Here is a 14,877-nt window from a genome sequence, read left to right as displayed (position 1 = left end):
GGGGGCTCTTGATCAGAGATGAGGTATTCGTATATGTATACAAATACCCCCGCACAGGTGGCGATAATGAGGGTCCAGACCCATGATTCTTCCAATGGCTCTGCAGATTGCGGTTGGCTAGCCACTCCTGGCAGGAGGCGGGAAGACAAGCCTCACTGAAAGGTTAAGGAGTGGCTCGCAGATCACAATCTGCAGAGCCATTGGAAGAATCGCAGCATCCATGCCAGCAGCGGATCAGTGAGTGGACTGTCCAGCCCCATGGGGCTGGACCCTCATTATCACCACCTGTTTGGGAATATTCGTATTTGTATACAAATACTCCCATCTCTACTCTTGATATATCCTCTCCCCCCACTTGGTTTCACTTCCCTTTGGTCTGAATAAGCTCATTAGAGGAAGAAAAGAGGAAGAGAGGAGAGTGTTGAGGTAGAAGGACATGATGAAGAAGAAGGAATAGGACAGTTGGAAAGTGCAGGAATGGGAAGAAAAAAAAAACAGAGATTAGCCTGACCAACAAGGCAGGAAAGGAAAGGCAGGAAGAGGAGATATGTAAAGGGGAAACCCCAGGAAAGGGGGTTGTGGAGGCAGGAGGTATGGAGGAAAAGAAGAGAGAGAGGGCACTCCTGCCAGGCTGGGAGTCAGTTTGGGTGGAGAATCCATGGACTCATCACGGGGAGAAGTTAATGGCAGCATGGGAGGAGAATGAAAAATGGAGACAGGGAGTTACTGTTCAACAACCCTCTTATTTGGGGCAAAAAAGAAGTCTGTGAGTTGAGTAGGAGAAAGCTGAGGTGGAGAGAGAAAAGAGGGAAAGGGCCGGATGGGTAATGGAACATGGGATGGAGTGGCTGGTGACCCAGGACCAAAGAAATTACAAAACCCAGGAAATGACCCATAGGTGAGTGGACTTCCACCTGATGAACAGGTGCCCCTGTTGCCCTTATCACCAGGGCCAACCTTGATGGACACTGACCCAATAGACTTATGTGGATAATCGGAGTGTACCTGTTAGAACCAGTTAGTAATTCAAGAAACGAACCCATTCTGGACCCTGTTGGCCAGGAATGAGCTGTTGAATGTCAAAGTTGATACCAATAGTTTTCTGGACATGCCAGAAATAAACGTTGAATGTATGAAAGTTACCGAAGAGCATTCTGTGGATAAGTTGAACAGGGGAAAGGACATGGAATTGTCTGGGGTAAAAGTAGAACCCACACAGTGACATCAGAGAATCAAGCCAGTTTGCTCGCATTGTCAGGTTTTTGCAGAGATCTGGGTGCAAATTTGCCCACTACTCTTAAAATGTTACACTTTTTTTCTTTATTATTAATTTGGGGTTTAATATGGAGGGTTCTTCTCAATAACTTTAGGGAGAGGAAAATGCATCTGTTTGATGTGGTTAGAATCCCATTATCTTTGGATGACTGTAGTCTGAAAAGACAGCCACCTTCCCCTATGACTTCCTCTTCTAGCTGAAAATAAGCCCCTATCATTTCCCACATGTATCACACAGAATTTCCTATCTCATATTGAGATATTATAATTAAGGGCTCATGTTGAAATATTTCCATGGCAACTGAATCCAGAGGCCACAGAGAAAAGAGTTCTCTCTGCAACCCAGCACAGAGCTTAAACATATAGTCCAGAATGATTCACATCATGTATCCATCTCCTACTGCTGCAATTGAAGAGTGAACATTATAAACATGCAAAACGCATACAGTTCATGCAGTACTGCAGCTAGAATGGCATATAATCCCACAAAAGCAGGCAAGCCAGATATAATCCTACAAAAGTATTTTATATGCAAAATACCAAATAAAGGGAATGAATCAAATGCTACCTACCTTTATTTTGGTCTATAAAATATGGATTTCCTTCCAAAAAAAAGTGACATCACATTTAGACTCGCTATTTAGATTGCCTTTGTATTACCAGCAAACATCTGTGCATTAGAACAAGCCATAAAGAGGAGACACCGCTTCTCACACAGACCCTTCTAGGAGGTTACATCTTTACTGGCTACTGGGTTGCAGTGGGGCTCAAAATGGAAGAGGAAAAGTGGGGAACTCTGGCAAGACAGAATTGGAGAGACAATCATTTATTTATTTCAGAGAAAACATGTTTAGTCCAGTAGCTTTGTCATAAAATATACCATACATTTTCTTTGATAAGAATATACTTTGCTCACTGGGTACCCCTGCAGAGGGTTTTTTGTTTGTTTGTTTTCTGGTGGCCCCCCCAAGACAGCTTTCCAAAAGAACTCAAAAGAAATGGTCCTTGTTTTCTGGCTATGGCTGGTCCCAGTGTAGTCCAGAGAGGGGCCTGAGGGCAAGAAGGAACCCTGTTTCAAGGGGGAACAAAAATCTCTGTGCCTTTCAGTCTCTTTAGGGAGGGGCTTGCCTGATGAACCTCAGTGTAACTCACATTTTGCAGGGATTACATTGCTATTTTTTTTCCCACCAACTACATGATGAATCACATGGAAGCCCACATTTTTTTTTGCCTGAGGCCATTCCTTTCTTTTTGAACAGCTGGCCATGGGTTGTTTATTTTGTACTAATTCAGCTGGGATGGCTCTTTTCTCTTTTTTGATGTGTGTGATCACCTATCTCAGTCCAGAGAAGGAGTCAGAGGTGTGTCACAGCGATGGTGACATCACTCAGAGGGGCATGGTATGCTATTACAATGGAATAAACCCCAAGTGAGCACCTCGTGTATTTATTGGTGTGGATGCCTACAGTGTTTTCGGCAGTGAAAACTACCAGAAACCCACTTTTAAAAACTGCAAAGCAACCCAGTTTAATCCAGCATTCCTCTCGTATGTAGCTGCACCTTGAGACAGTGATTAAGTGAGAAGCTAAGAGCCACCATCCCGTTGATTGGTTATAAGAAACAAGATGAGCAGAACCTCTGACTTACAGAGACTCTTAATAGGACTTCCAAGGTATTTTAAAAGTTTAAGGAGCAGTGTTATCATTTCCATCTGCTCCCCTGAATTTCCATGGCTGAGCAGGTCTTCCGCTCAGGCTTCCTGTTCCCTAGTCTGACATTCTGCCCACTAAACCACACTGGCATCACTTATGGTCTAGCAAACCCCACTGAGAAGGGGACAATAGGAGGGCTTCACTTCTTCGCAAGGATAGCAGCCGGTCAGACATTGGCACTCTATAGGGCTTACTTCTGAGTTAGATACAAGATAGTGCTCTCAAAGTCTAATTAACTGAGGGCAAGATTACAATCACTTTCTAGATATATAAGACACAGCATTGAGCAAAGGGTTGAAACTGATAGTGTTATAGGCCCCTCCCAAACCTATTATTCTATGAAAAACACTGGCCAGGGCTTGAGGTGCAGAACATAGGGATTATGGGTCTTGTTACACATTTATTGCATAATGTTGGGCAATCCAGCTTTTTGCCTGCTATGTTTTCCCTGCCCCTCTAAAATCCCACTGTCCACTGTTTCCAAGCATCCATTCTGAGGGTGGTTTCTGTCTCCCCTCAGGACAACTTTACAGCTCTAGTCCTTGAACTTGCCATGTGAGCCCCTGTGACTCCAAAACCCCATCCAGCTGGCAAAGCCACAGTAACAGTCATCAGCACCACCAGCATGTGTCACTTCTTCACTGGAGTGGGTTGTGTAGCCCACAGGTCACCCGGTGGCCTCAGCAAATGGGATGCTGCTCAGTGGGCAAACCTTAGCTACTCCTGAAAGCAGAGTAATACGCCCTGGCTTCCTTTCCCTGGAGTGGGCATCCAGAGGGGAACAGCTCCTCTGGACTCTTTAGGAAGCTCGCAACGACTAATGACATGCACAGGTTATTCTTGGGAAATTCCTTTTCAATATTCATGCGCTTGATTTAAAAAAAAAACACCTCTGATTTCATTTATTTGAGTTAGCAGTGTGGAGAGAGAGACTGAAAGGGAGCGATCTGACAGTTAACATAGATGGGTTAGGACCCAATGTGAAGGAAACCTCACACACACACACACAAACACAGACACACAGACACACAGACACACACACTTAAAACTCATCAATAATGATGGTGGGCATTTTAGTACTCGGTAGCCAAGCACACACTGGAGAGCGAGAGAGAGAGAGAGAGAGAGAGATGGATGACTCAATAACAGCCACTCACATTAAGAGACAGCCCTCCGTCTGCATCTTCTGGGCTCTGCTGGCGACCCAGAGCCTGCCTCTGAACAACTCCTTAATATGTGGGTTTCTCCTCTCCTAAGTTGGTTATCCAGAAATTAGATTAGCAATTTGTGAGTTAGCAGAATCCTGAAGATCGAAAATGAAATAACTTGTGACAGGCTAAGCAGACCCTGTCACTGGGGATTGATCATGGTGCTAATATCTAGTGACAACAGCACATTTATAATACAATAACCAGCTTCCGATGTTGGCAGTATCACAGCCTTTTAACCTAGTAAGGCGAACTCATTGCTAAAATGTAACAGTGCCAGAGAAATTGTGCAGCTCCTCTTTCACGTGCTCTATTTTGCAAGGGGCTGGTGGGAGGAACCAATAGAGTGGAGAACGTCTGATGACTTTTAATGGCCATTTTGCAGGCAGGAGATTCCCATTTGTATAATTTAGTAGCAAAAGCAGCTCACCGGGGTGTCGGTGGGGAAGCTGAGGCCCTGAATCCATCTGTATCTCAGTTCTATCCTGTGGGAGTTTGTCAGATGATCTTACTCCCATCCTATACATGGCAGCGTCAAGGGTATTTTCTGACTTTGGGCCTGATTACACCTGGCAAAAGAAACCCAGTTATACCGATCTGGCTGTTTTTTTAGATTGTTTCATAAATTTACGAGCACAGGATGCAATGGCCAAGATCAACTCTTTTTCCTGGCCAGCAGTTTTCTCTTGCTTTTCCTCCCCATGCCGGGAGAGTTCTTTTATTTTGTACCAATGATGAATCACGTTATTCCTTATCATTTCAGCCTGTGTCAATTTTTTTTTCCTTTTCAAAGAGGTCAGTTTTTTGGATGCTGTGGCCACTTCATGGCCACTGTGCTTGTTTTCCTCTTTTTTAAAAAAAAAGTTATATCAACACATCAGCAGTAACAGCCACTGTTGTTATAAAACACATTGGTCAGAAGGAGACAGCTTGAAGGAGACAACATTTCCCCACTCCCTTGCAGGTGAAAGAAGGCTTGAGCAAAGACATTTTCTGCTTTTAATTGTAAAGAAAGGAGTGTTTCATTTTCTCTCCCTTTTTTTAATGTTGCTCTTCATGATATTTTCCAAGTTTTTCAAAACCCATTTCCTCCTCCCTACGCTGTGCAAAAGACTTACAAAGTGATCATGCTGTCAATTTATTTCCTTTGCAAAGGGGTCAGGTAAGGGAAAGAAGGGAGAGGGGGAGTAGGAAAGAAGGCTTGGACCTCTCTATTGCACTGTCAATGTATCTCTTTTCCTATTTTTTTAAAGGACAAGTGGGAACCTGGTTGCCCCATGAAACAATCGAGAAAAGTAATCGATACAAAATTAAGAGCAGCATAGCCTGCTATAGCAGTTCAATTAGAAAGAAGTGAATCAATATGGTTTTAAAAAATGTGAATGCGTCTGCCTGTATATATACTACATGACCATGAAAATAAATGTATCAGTACAACAGACCCATGGGAAGCTTCAGTATAACTGAGGTTCTTTTGGGAGGCCCTTAGTTGCAAACAGTAAGAGCTGTAGCCTAAAATATGCTGTTGTATTTCATATTTTATCCCACACTCAGCTGACCCCTGGAGTGCAGCCCTGGAAGAGTTCAGGTCAGCCCTTCTATTGACAGAGATTTCCCACCTTTGCAATGGTGCAGGATAGTCTCCCCTCTCTCCCAGTCTTCTTGTCCCTCCATCCCTGGAAACAGTTCATTGCTTTAAGTCAGGTAATCATAGACTAATTAAGTTGGATGGAGCCTATAAGGCCATCAAATCCAACCCTCTGGTCAGTGAAGGAATACAATCAAAGATATCTGCCAGGTGGTTGTCTACATTTCTCTTTAATGCCTCCCAGTGTTGAGGCACTCACCAGCTCTCAAGGTAACTGGTTCCACTGTCTTACTGCTCTACCTGTTAGGAAGTTTTTCCTGATATTCAATCAAAATCTGGTTTCCTATAACTTGAGCGCATTGTTGCATGACCTGCACTCTGGGTTAATCGAGGACAGATCCTGCCCCTCCTCTCTACGACCGCTTTTCAAGTATTTGAAAACTGCTATCATATCTCCCCTCAGTCTTCTTTTCTCAGTGTTAAACCTGTCCAGTTCTTTCAGTCTTTCCTCATAGGCCTTGCTTTCCAGCCCCCTCACCATCCTTGTTGCCCCCCCCCTCTGAACTTGTTCACATTTGTTGGCATCCTTCTTGAAGTGCTGTGTCTGGAACCGATGCAATATTCAAGATGAGGCCTAGCCAGTGCTGAATAGAGAGGAACCCATAACTTGTGGGATTTGGAGACTATACAGTGGTGCCTCGCTCTGTTTAACGATGAATCCGCATTGCGACGAGGTTTTTGCGATCACAAAAGCGATCGCAAAATGATGTTTTGAATGGGGGAATTTCACTGCGCGGTGATCGGTTCCCTGTTTCATGAACCAATTTTCACTTCCTGACAAAACAGCTGATCGTCAGGTTTTCAAAATGGCTGCCGGGTGCTCAAAATGGCTCCCTGCTGTGTTTAGGAGCCATTTTTCACTGCACAGGCACCCGAAAATGGCCGCTCCTACGGAGGATCTTCGCTGGACGGTGAGTTCTTAGCCGATTGGAATGCATTACCAGGCTTTAATGCGTTTCAATGGCTTTTTTATTTTCGCTTTACGACGTTTTCGTTCTACAGCGATTTCGCTGGAACGAATTAACGTCGTAACGCGAGGCACCACTGTACTTCTGTTAATGCAGCCTAAAATAGCATTTGCCTCTTTTGTAGCCACATCACACTTGGCTCATATTCAGCTTGTGATCTACGAGGGTTCCAGGATCCTTCTCACTTGTAATATTGCTGAGCCAGGTATCCCCCATCTTCTAACTATGCATTTGGTTTCTTTTTCCTAGATGTAGTACTTTGTACTTATCTCTGTTGTTTTCAGCCCAGTGCTCAAGTCTGTCCAGGTCATTTTGAATTTTATTTCTATCTTCCAGGGTATTAGCTATTCCACCCAATTTTTGTTATCCACAAATTTGTTTAGCATTCCCTGTATCCCCTGATCCAGGTCATTAATAATAACAATTATGAATAGCACCAGGCCCGGGACTGAGCCTTTTGGTACCCCACTTGTTACCTCCTCCCAGTTTGAGAAGGAACCATTAATCATCACCCTCGGAGTACAGTTCTGTAGCCACCTGTGTAACCACCTGACAGGTGTACTATTCAGCCTACTCCTTTGTAATGCAACAATGTTCCTAAATTAAGTTCTCCACTTGTTCATGAGCATGGCAAGTACTCTGGAAGTTTTATTTTGTTTAGTTTCGTTTTGTTTTTACACCGCCTTTCTCCCTATCAGGGCCCGAAGAGAAGCAGCATCTGGAAGCATTCTTTTATTTTATTTTACTTTATGTTAATGCCGCTTTTCTCCCTATAGGGGACCCGTTAGAGAAGCAGTGCCCTCTAGCTCACCACCTTCTTGTGTTTCTCTCTGGTGTTGAGGCTTAAGTAGAAAGAACTGGTGGGTGTTACCAGACTCCCTGGCACTACTTCTGAGTTGCATCAACTCTGCTGCCAGGCTGGATATAGCTCTGGTTGTTGAGGAAAGGCGCTACCCTCCCTGGTGGGTCCACCTCTTGCCCTCTTTCTGTTAGCCCTGCTACACCCATGAACCTGCTGTGTTTACATCCCCCTCCTTGGTGTTCACAGCAGACCCAATAACCTTCCTGCCCCCCACACAGCCAGCCCCATTTGCAGTATATTGCATTTGCTGTTTGAGGGAGAGATACATGGCCATACCTAGGTATCACCATCCCATCAGGGTCCACACAGAGCTCTCTTCACTGACTAGAAGGAGCTCTTCACCAGCTCTCTCTCCTATTAAACGCCCCCATTAGTGAAAGAGTGTTGGCATTCCAACTGCCCTACGGAGCCCGCTTGTGGGGGAAGGGGGAGATCAACATAAGTACATAAGTGGGCCTTCGGAATCACACCATGAAGGTGTGCGGTTGGAGGGCGAGGTATCAATGTGGAGCTGGTACCCTTCACATTGCAGGGCACACTCTGGACCTGTCGTTCTATACCAGATGGAGTGATGGTGATCTGGAACTGGAGGAACTCTCTGCAACTCCGCTGTCATGGATCATTATCTGGTGGAGTTTAGACTCAATAGACACTGGCGCCTCTGCAGCAATGAGAGCCTGATTAAGATGTCCCATTCCACAAAAGGTTATGGATTTAAACGGTTTCCTGATGGCTCTTGGGGAGTTTTCTCTCCCTCCAGTAAGCAAGCCTTTGGAAACATGAAACAATCAGGTCACTGAACAAAACTGCTTCTAACCATGCCCTCCCATAGAGTGGAGCCAAACTAAATAATAATAATATAGTAGGAACCCCTGTCCCTGGGAGATCGGTTCCAAGCCCACCTGCCCCTGCAAATGATGAAAAACACACATTATAATGAATGCTACAGTGAATGTGTGGTTTCTGGCCCCCTCTAATGGCCAGTTCTGGTAACTTCGCCTTTAGAAAGATATATTTCTAGGATTTAAAAAAAATTAATTTTCAGACCATGGATAACCAAATCAGTGGATACTGATCCCATAGATAAGGGGTTCCAACTGTAATAACCTTAGAGCTGCAGAGCTGGGAGGGACCCTGTGGATCATCAAGACCACCCCTTCTCAAGGAGGCACAGTAAGGATCGAACTCCCAACCTCTGGCTCTGCAGCTAGATCCCTATTTTATGAATGTGGAAGTTACTTCAAATCCAGCAGAACCTGGCATAAAGCCCATTAGAAGGATTGGTTTCTGGCATTTCTGGCAGTAAAGCCTTTCTTCTTTACCACCAGCACATCTGTACAGAGTTCTCCAGTGGAGTTCTCTTAAGTGATCAAACGCCTGTTCAACACTGGCCCACAAAAAGAGAGTGCTAGTCATTTGAATAATGGTGTGAAGAAGCCAGTGTGAGAGGCTTTGCAGAGATTTGGGGTTTGATGCCATCAGTATGTTCATGACACCCAACGGCACTTCTGTGCACACGTCATTGGATTCACAGACCAGCTTGCCTCAGGTCCATTAGTGTGCGGTCCATGCACTAGATGATTCCTCTACCACACCCTTACCAAGCAGGGCTGCAAGCGATAATACCATTGCTAGAGTCTGCAGCCTCATCAACACTTATCAGAGCCTTTGAAAGCCACAGTAGTCTTGTGAAAGCTGAAGAACACACAGTGAACTGGTAGAGGAGGCATGGAGGCATTGTCATTCGCTATGGCCAGTATGACCCCTCTTCCAGGAGGCAGATCAGGATTCAGCTGTCAGCCCCTGGTTCCATAACCAGATGCTCCAATCCACTGAGCTATACCAGCCCTATTATCATTTGCATGCCCCCATTTCCCACTTTATCATTCTTTCTTGCTTTATCTGTGCAATGGAGGTCCTGCTACTGTGCTCTGAGGCTCCTCCTGCTTTACATTAATGATGTCTTGATGATACATTTGTTATTAACAATGTCTCTGATTACTCTTTTTGTATCTCTCTGTGTGTAGCATGTGTGTTGTGCGGCATCAAATTGTTTCCAACAAATGGTGACCTTTTTAGTGACATTCCATGGCCAAGTGGGGATTTGAACTCGCATCTCCTGAGTCCTAGTCCAAAACTCCTAGAATCAAACTCCTCTTTTCCCTAACGTAATAGGTTGCTGCTTCTAATGGGTTTTTTTCTAAGTCACATTGTACACATTCCACCCTTCAGTCACTTGGCTTTGCAGGCATTATCTTGCAATAAGTGTTCCTCAATTTCCCTTGTGCAATGGGGTGGTGCTAGGTTAAATTTAACTTTTCTGTGGGATAAAGTCAATTGGAGCTGTGAAAGGGAAAACAAATAATCACTAGATTATAACATTGTTTTCAGGGGTGCTATGGAAATACTTAATTGTGCTTTTTTTTCCTAGTTAAGCCAGAAATTTCAAGATTGCCTGTCCATTATTATATGGTTTACTATGGATTTCTTCCTGGCAGGCTTGTCCTTGGCTTGGGCAGAATAAGGCAGCTGCTCAAGGCAGTAAATTTGGAGTGCCATGAAAGGCAAGCAAATTGTTAGTCATTTACTGCTTCTTGTGTTGCATTTTTTTCTGCCACAGACAGGAAAGGAACTTACAAGATTTTCTTTTAACAAATGCCAGAATATCTGGCTTTGTGTATTGTGCCCTTTGACTTGGATGAGCGGATCCTCAAAACGGCTTGGACTGTCTCTGTGGTGAACCAGGGTGTAAAAATGCCAAACCTTGCTACACAGACAGTAATGGCTCATCCTCACAAGAAGAACTGATCATCTCTCCCAGATATATAAGATCAATTTTTGGACCATTTTTCTGCACCATCCATGAAACAGGTGTGCTTTAGAGCCTGAGGAAATGAATTTCATCCACAAAAGTTTGCTATTCGTTTAGATTTTTAGAGGTCCAATAAAAGGTATCACCTACTCTTGCATTTGTGTAAGCTTCAGTTTGTTGCTGTGTTTCCCTTCGCTTCCAAATAGCAGATTTCCCTTAACAATCTCATCCAGTTTAGGTATGCCCATTAATTTCAGAGCTTTACTAGGATAAGTAAACAAAACGACCTCCCCTTTCCTTTCCCAAACTTTGGATCGTGTCCCTTACACGCTCTGGGTTACTACAGTGTGGGAAGTTATCAGATCAAAAGGAAATAGGAAAAAAATGCTAGCAGAATTCTGGATCCCTAAGTATATGAGAAGGGAGAGGGGGAACTCTAACTGGAAACCTGCAATCTGCATATTGAGGGAGCCGAGCTTAGCTTACTTACCCAAATCTGAAGGTGCTGTTGGATTGAAAACTAATCTTTCAAGACTTCACAGTTTGCAGATTAGCTTCAGTCTGACATGACGTCTTGGCTTTATATGGATGACATGAAGACTGAAGAGAGCAGTAAAAAGTTTACTTCAAAACAGGCCAGACAGAAAACAACATTATAAAAGGACGAACAGAACTTTACTTTGTCTTTAGGTATTCTGCAAACCTCCTTGGACGTCTGTCTACGCACTTGGCTGGCTAATTCCCAGATCAAAATTTTCCTTTGGTCCTTTTGGGGTGGGGCAGGCCCTTAGAAACCTCTTCTCCTCCTTATCTGGGAGACGTGTACAAGATCAGTGGTTCTTAACCTTTGTTACTCTGATGTTTTTGAACTGCAACTCCCAGAAACCCAAGCCAGCACAGTTGGTGGTGAAGGCTTCTGGGAGTTGCAGTCCAAAACTCCTGAGTAACCCAAGTTAAGAACCAGTGTACAAGATGATAGCCTTGCAAAAGATTATTGTCACCACCACTGGCACTCAGAAGCACGAAGAGATGGGGAGAGACGACCTCATTGCAAAGGTGATACGGATTTCTGCATGCTTCCCAACAAGTTTTGGCTCATTATGGCTAAGGAAATTTTTTTTAAAGTGTAATTACTTTTGAGCAAGGAAAGAGAATGAGCAGAAGTCAAATATAAGCAGAGGAAGAGAGAGCGAGAGATGAGCTCAGCTCTGAACTGAAGACAGGAAGTGAAGGACTAGGTACCTTCTGAGGTCCCTCCTCTCTGGCTGCAGGCTACCACAGTCGACCCTCCCAACCTCTAGCCCTCCCTGACTACCCCTGCACCTAATTTATAATGTGGGTGTGAGTCAAATATCTTTGTATATTAAAATATGCTGCTTTAAACAAAGTAGATCTGACAGATGGTTGTCTATTTTTTTCTTGAATGCCTCCAGCGCTGGAGCAGTTACCACCTCCTGAGGTAACTGGTTCCATTGTTGTACTCCTCTAACAGATAAAAGGTTTTTCCTGATATGCAACCAAAATCCGGCTTCCTGTAACTTGAGGCCATTGTTGCATGTCCTGCACTCTGGGATGATCGAAAAGAGATCCCGCTCCTCCTCTGTATGAGCAGGTACAGGTGGATACACTGTTATCATGGACTTTATACACAGTTTTCCAAAATTACATTTGTGAGTATAGGTTACATTATATTTTTGATTGTGGAAATATAGGACGTATATTCACAGGGCTTTCATAGTTAGGGGCAAAATAGATTATGATAGATTAATTCAGACCTTGGAATGTTAGGTTTGAAAACTGCTTCATTAATGTTAAATGGGGAGATTAATTTGTCGATATTAGCACTGGGAGAGGAAAAAATGTAATCTGTTGAATTGATCCTAATTACTTCCTTAAATGAGGGAAGTGGTGGCGCTGCGGGCTAAACCGCAGAAGCCTGTGCTGCAGGGTCAGAAGACCAAGCAGTCGTAAGATCGAATCCACGCGACGGAGTGAGCACCCGTCGCTTGTCCCAGCTCCCGCCAACCTAGCGGTTCGAAAGCATGCAAATGCAAGTAGATAAATAGGGACCACCTCAGTGGGAAGGTAACAGCGTTCTGTGTCTAAGTCGCACTGGCCATGTGACCACGGAAGTTTATCTTCGGACAAAACGCTGGCTCTATGGCTTGGAAACGGGGATGAGCACCACCCCCTAGAGTCGAACACGACTGGACAAAAATTGTCAAGGGGAACCTTTACCTTTCACTTCCTTAAATAAATGGTTAGTTTGGAAATAAATAGTGGAATTTTCAGAGAATACCATGTGGGTTGTTACCACTTTCCTCTGATGGCCCTTTCATTACAAGCTTCTTTGAAAGTGATATCACTGACATTGTCATTGTCTTCCCCAGTCTAGCATTTTTTTTTCCAGATAGACTACACATTTCATAGTAGGATTGTTGGCTGGCAATTGTGGAGTCTAATAGGTACAGAAACTAGCAGATTGGGGACAGTTGCCTCTCCTAAAGCATAGGATCTCCTTTTACAATCTGTTCAATTATGTTTTGTCATAATCGCTTTTTTTTCTATATTCACCTGTTCCTTCCAACGATCTCCATCCTTTTGCTTTGTAATCATTTGCTATATTTATCACTTGCGCTGATTTTGAAGTAGGGGCTGTATCTAAATGAACAAATCCAGACACCTTACAATGTGTTTGTTTAAAATGTCTTAACATTGTACTGTAGTGCAATGAATTACATTAATGGAAAAAGTAAATATGTCATGTCTGCCTTTTGGATTTGCCCTCTGAACACGCACTGAGTCATTATCTCCCTTTTTGTTTCAGACCTCAGTGTCTCCTCCACTCCCCAGCTCTATTTGGCTCCTCATTTTAAAAAACATGTGAGTAGTCTGGTCAGTCGGTTGTGCAAAGGAAAGGGTATTGTAACATTTTCTTTAAAGTAACAGTTTAAACTCATGAACTAACATGAATTAATGATGAACAAAAATAAACAAAGACTCTTAGTTGCACTGAAGAAACTTCCTGAGAGTAAAATTAATCATCATACTCTAAAATGGATCTGCATTCTACATATACACTGAAGCAATTTGTTCCTTATTGAAAGATGTTTACCTCTCACCCACCCCCCACATCATCCATTGATCTCATAATTCTAAAAATTGGACTAGCCAGTGTGCAAAGAATATTTTAGACACTTTAAAATTTCTTGCTAGATCATATGGAAAATTCAGCTTACTGGAAATGAAGACTGTAATAGTACTGTACATATCTTCATTTACCTCATACTAACCCCCCAATAAACTCAGTGGGACTCACTTCTGAGGAGACATATAAACTGCTGTGCTACATTTTCAGAGAGATTTTTTTTAATTTAAAAAAAGGCAGGTGTACAGGTATGTGTTGGCAATTTTCTCTACAAAATCACCATAAAAATGTATTTTAAAAAATTACTTGAAAAAGTAGCACCTTATTCTTTAGAAAGCAAATGGAAAGGTTTGTAATACTTTTAAAATACAGCATTGAGATTGTTCAGGAAACAAAAGCTATTTCTAAATATGAATTTCCAAGAAAAGAAGAAAAGTCAGGCACAGGGAAAGGCTCTCTAACATGCAAGTCTTGTGTGATGGATCCATGTCAAATTACACCTAAACAGAATGGCTGTCTTTGAACCTTCAAATTTACATCCAATCTTCCCCAATAAATCGCATTCTACGGATTTGGCACAACAGACTGCCTACAACCAGCAAAGTACAGGAGCAGGTTAAATCAGCAAAGCAAAAATAATCTATTTTAATGAAAGTTTACATGCTGCAATGAATATGAAGCAATGTTGTCAGCTAAGCTGCTGCATTATTCACTCTTACATGTGCAAAGGTCCCTCCATTAATATTTGACTAGGAAATGCAATTAAAAATTTTCTACTTCAGTGCACCTTTCTCCACTGTCTTAGTTAAAGGATAAAAAGCTTCCTAGACATTACGGAAGCTAGCTAGTGGCACTTTGTCACTGGGAGTATACAGGCATGTGCGCAAGCACCCACCGGGGTCCTTGGCTGCCACTTCCCTGTTCTTTCACGGCAAGCTGTTGTTCTTTCCTTTCACAAATGTTCCCTCATCCTTACCTCCTACTACCATCCTTCCTTCCTCTCTTGAAACATTTGAAAACAACCTCCTTCAGCTGACTTGAGCTAGAAAAGAAGCAGAAAAATAATTAAACAGAGACTTCTGTATGTGAAGGAAGCCATTCTACCCCCAATTCTCAAACCTGTTTCTCTTAAAAATTTCAAGCAGTGGAACCTAAAACAAAGGGCACTGTTCTACTACTTCTTTATACTGGACAGATTTAATTTGTGTTTATTGATTATTCCATTTGCTATTGTTCTATTCTGT

At 43.1% G+C, this 14,877-nt stretch overlaps 1 long non-coding RNA gene across 1 annotated transcript in view; it reads right to left on the bottom strand.

Moving 5' to 3' along the window:
* LOC140706784 (uncharacterized) overlaps nt 1-12,591 on the bottom strand; it is a 29,851-nt gene extending 17,260 nt beyond the window's left edge. Inside the window, exons 1-3 of the long non-coding RNA XR_012086647.2 lie at nt 4,626-12,591; nt 4,145-4,239; nt 1,848-2,071 (exon numbers count right to left, since the gene is read on the bottom strand). This is a non-coding gene — a long non-coding RNA (uncharacterized LOC140706784). The remainder of the gene's footprint in view (nt 1-1,847; nt 2,072-4,144; nt 4,240-4,625) is intronic.
* Between the last annotated feature and the right edge of the window lie 2,286 nt (nt 12,592-14,877).

This window comes from Pogona vitticeps, chromosome 4 (genome assembly GCF_051106095.1).
Source record: "Pogona vitticeps strain Pit_001003342236 chromosome 4, PviZW2.1, whole genome shotgun sequence".
Lineage (NCBI taxonomy): Eukaryota > Metazoa > Chordata > Lepidosauria > Squamata > Agamidae > Pogona > Pogona vitticeps.
This window is presented reverse-complemented; position numbering and strand designations above follow the sequence as displayed.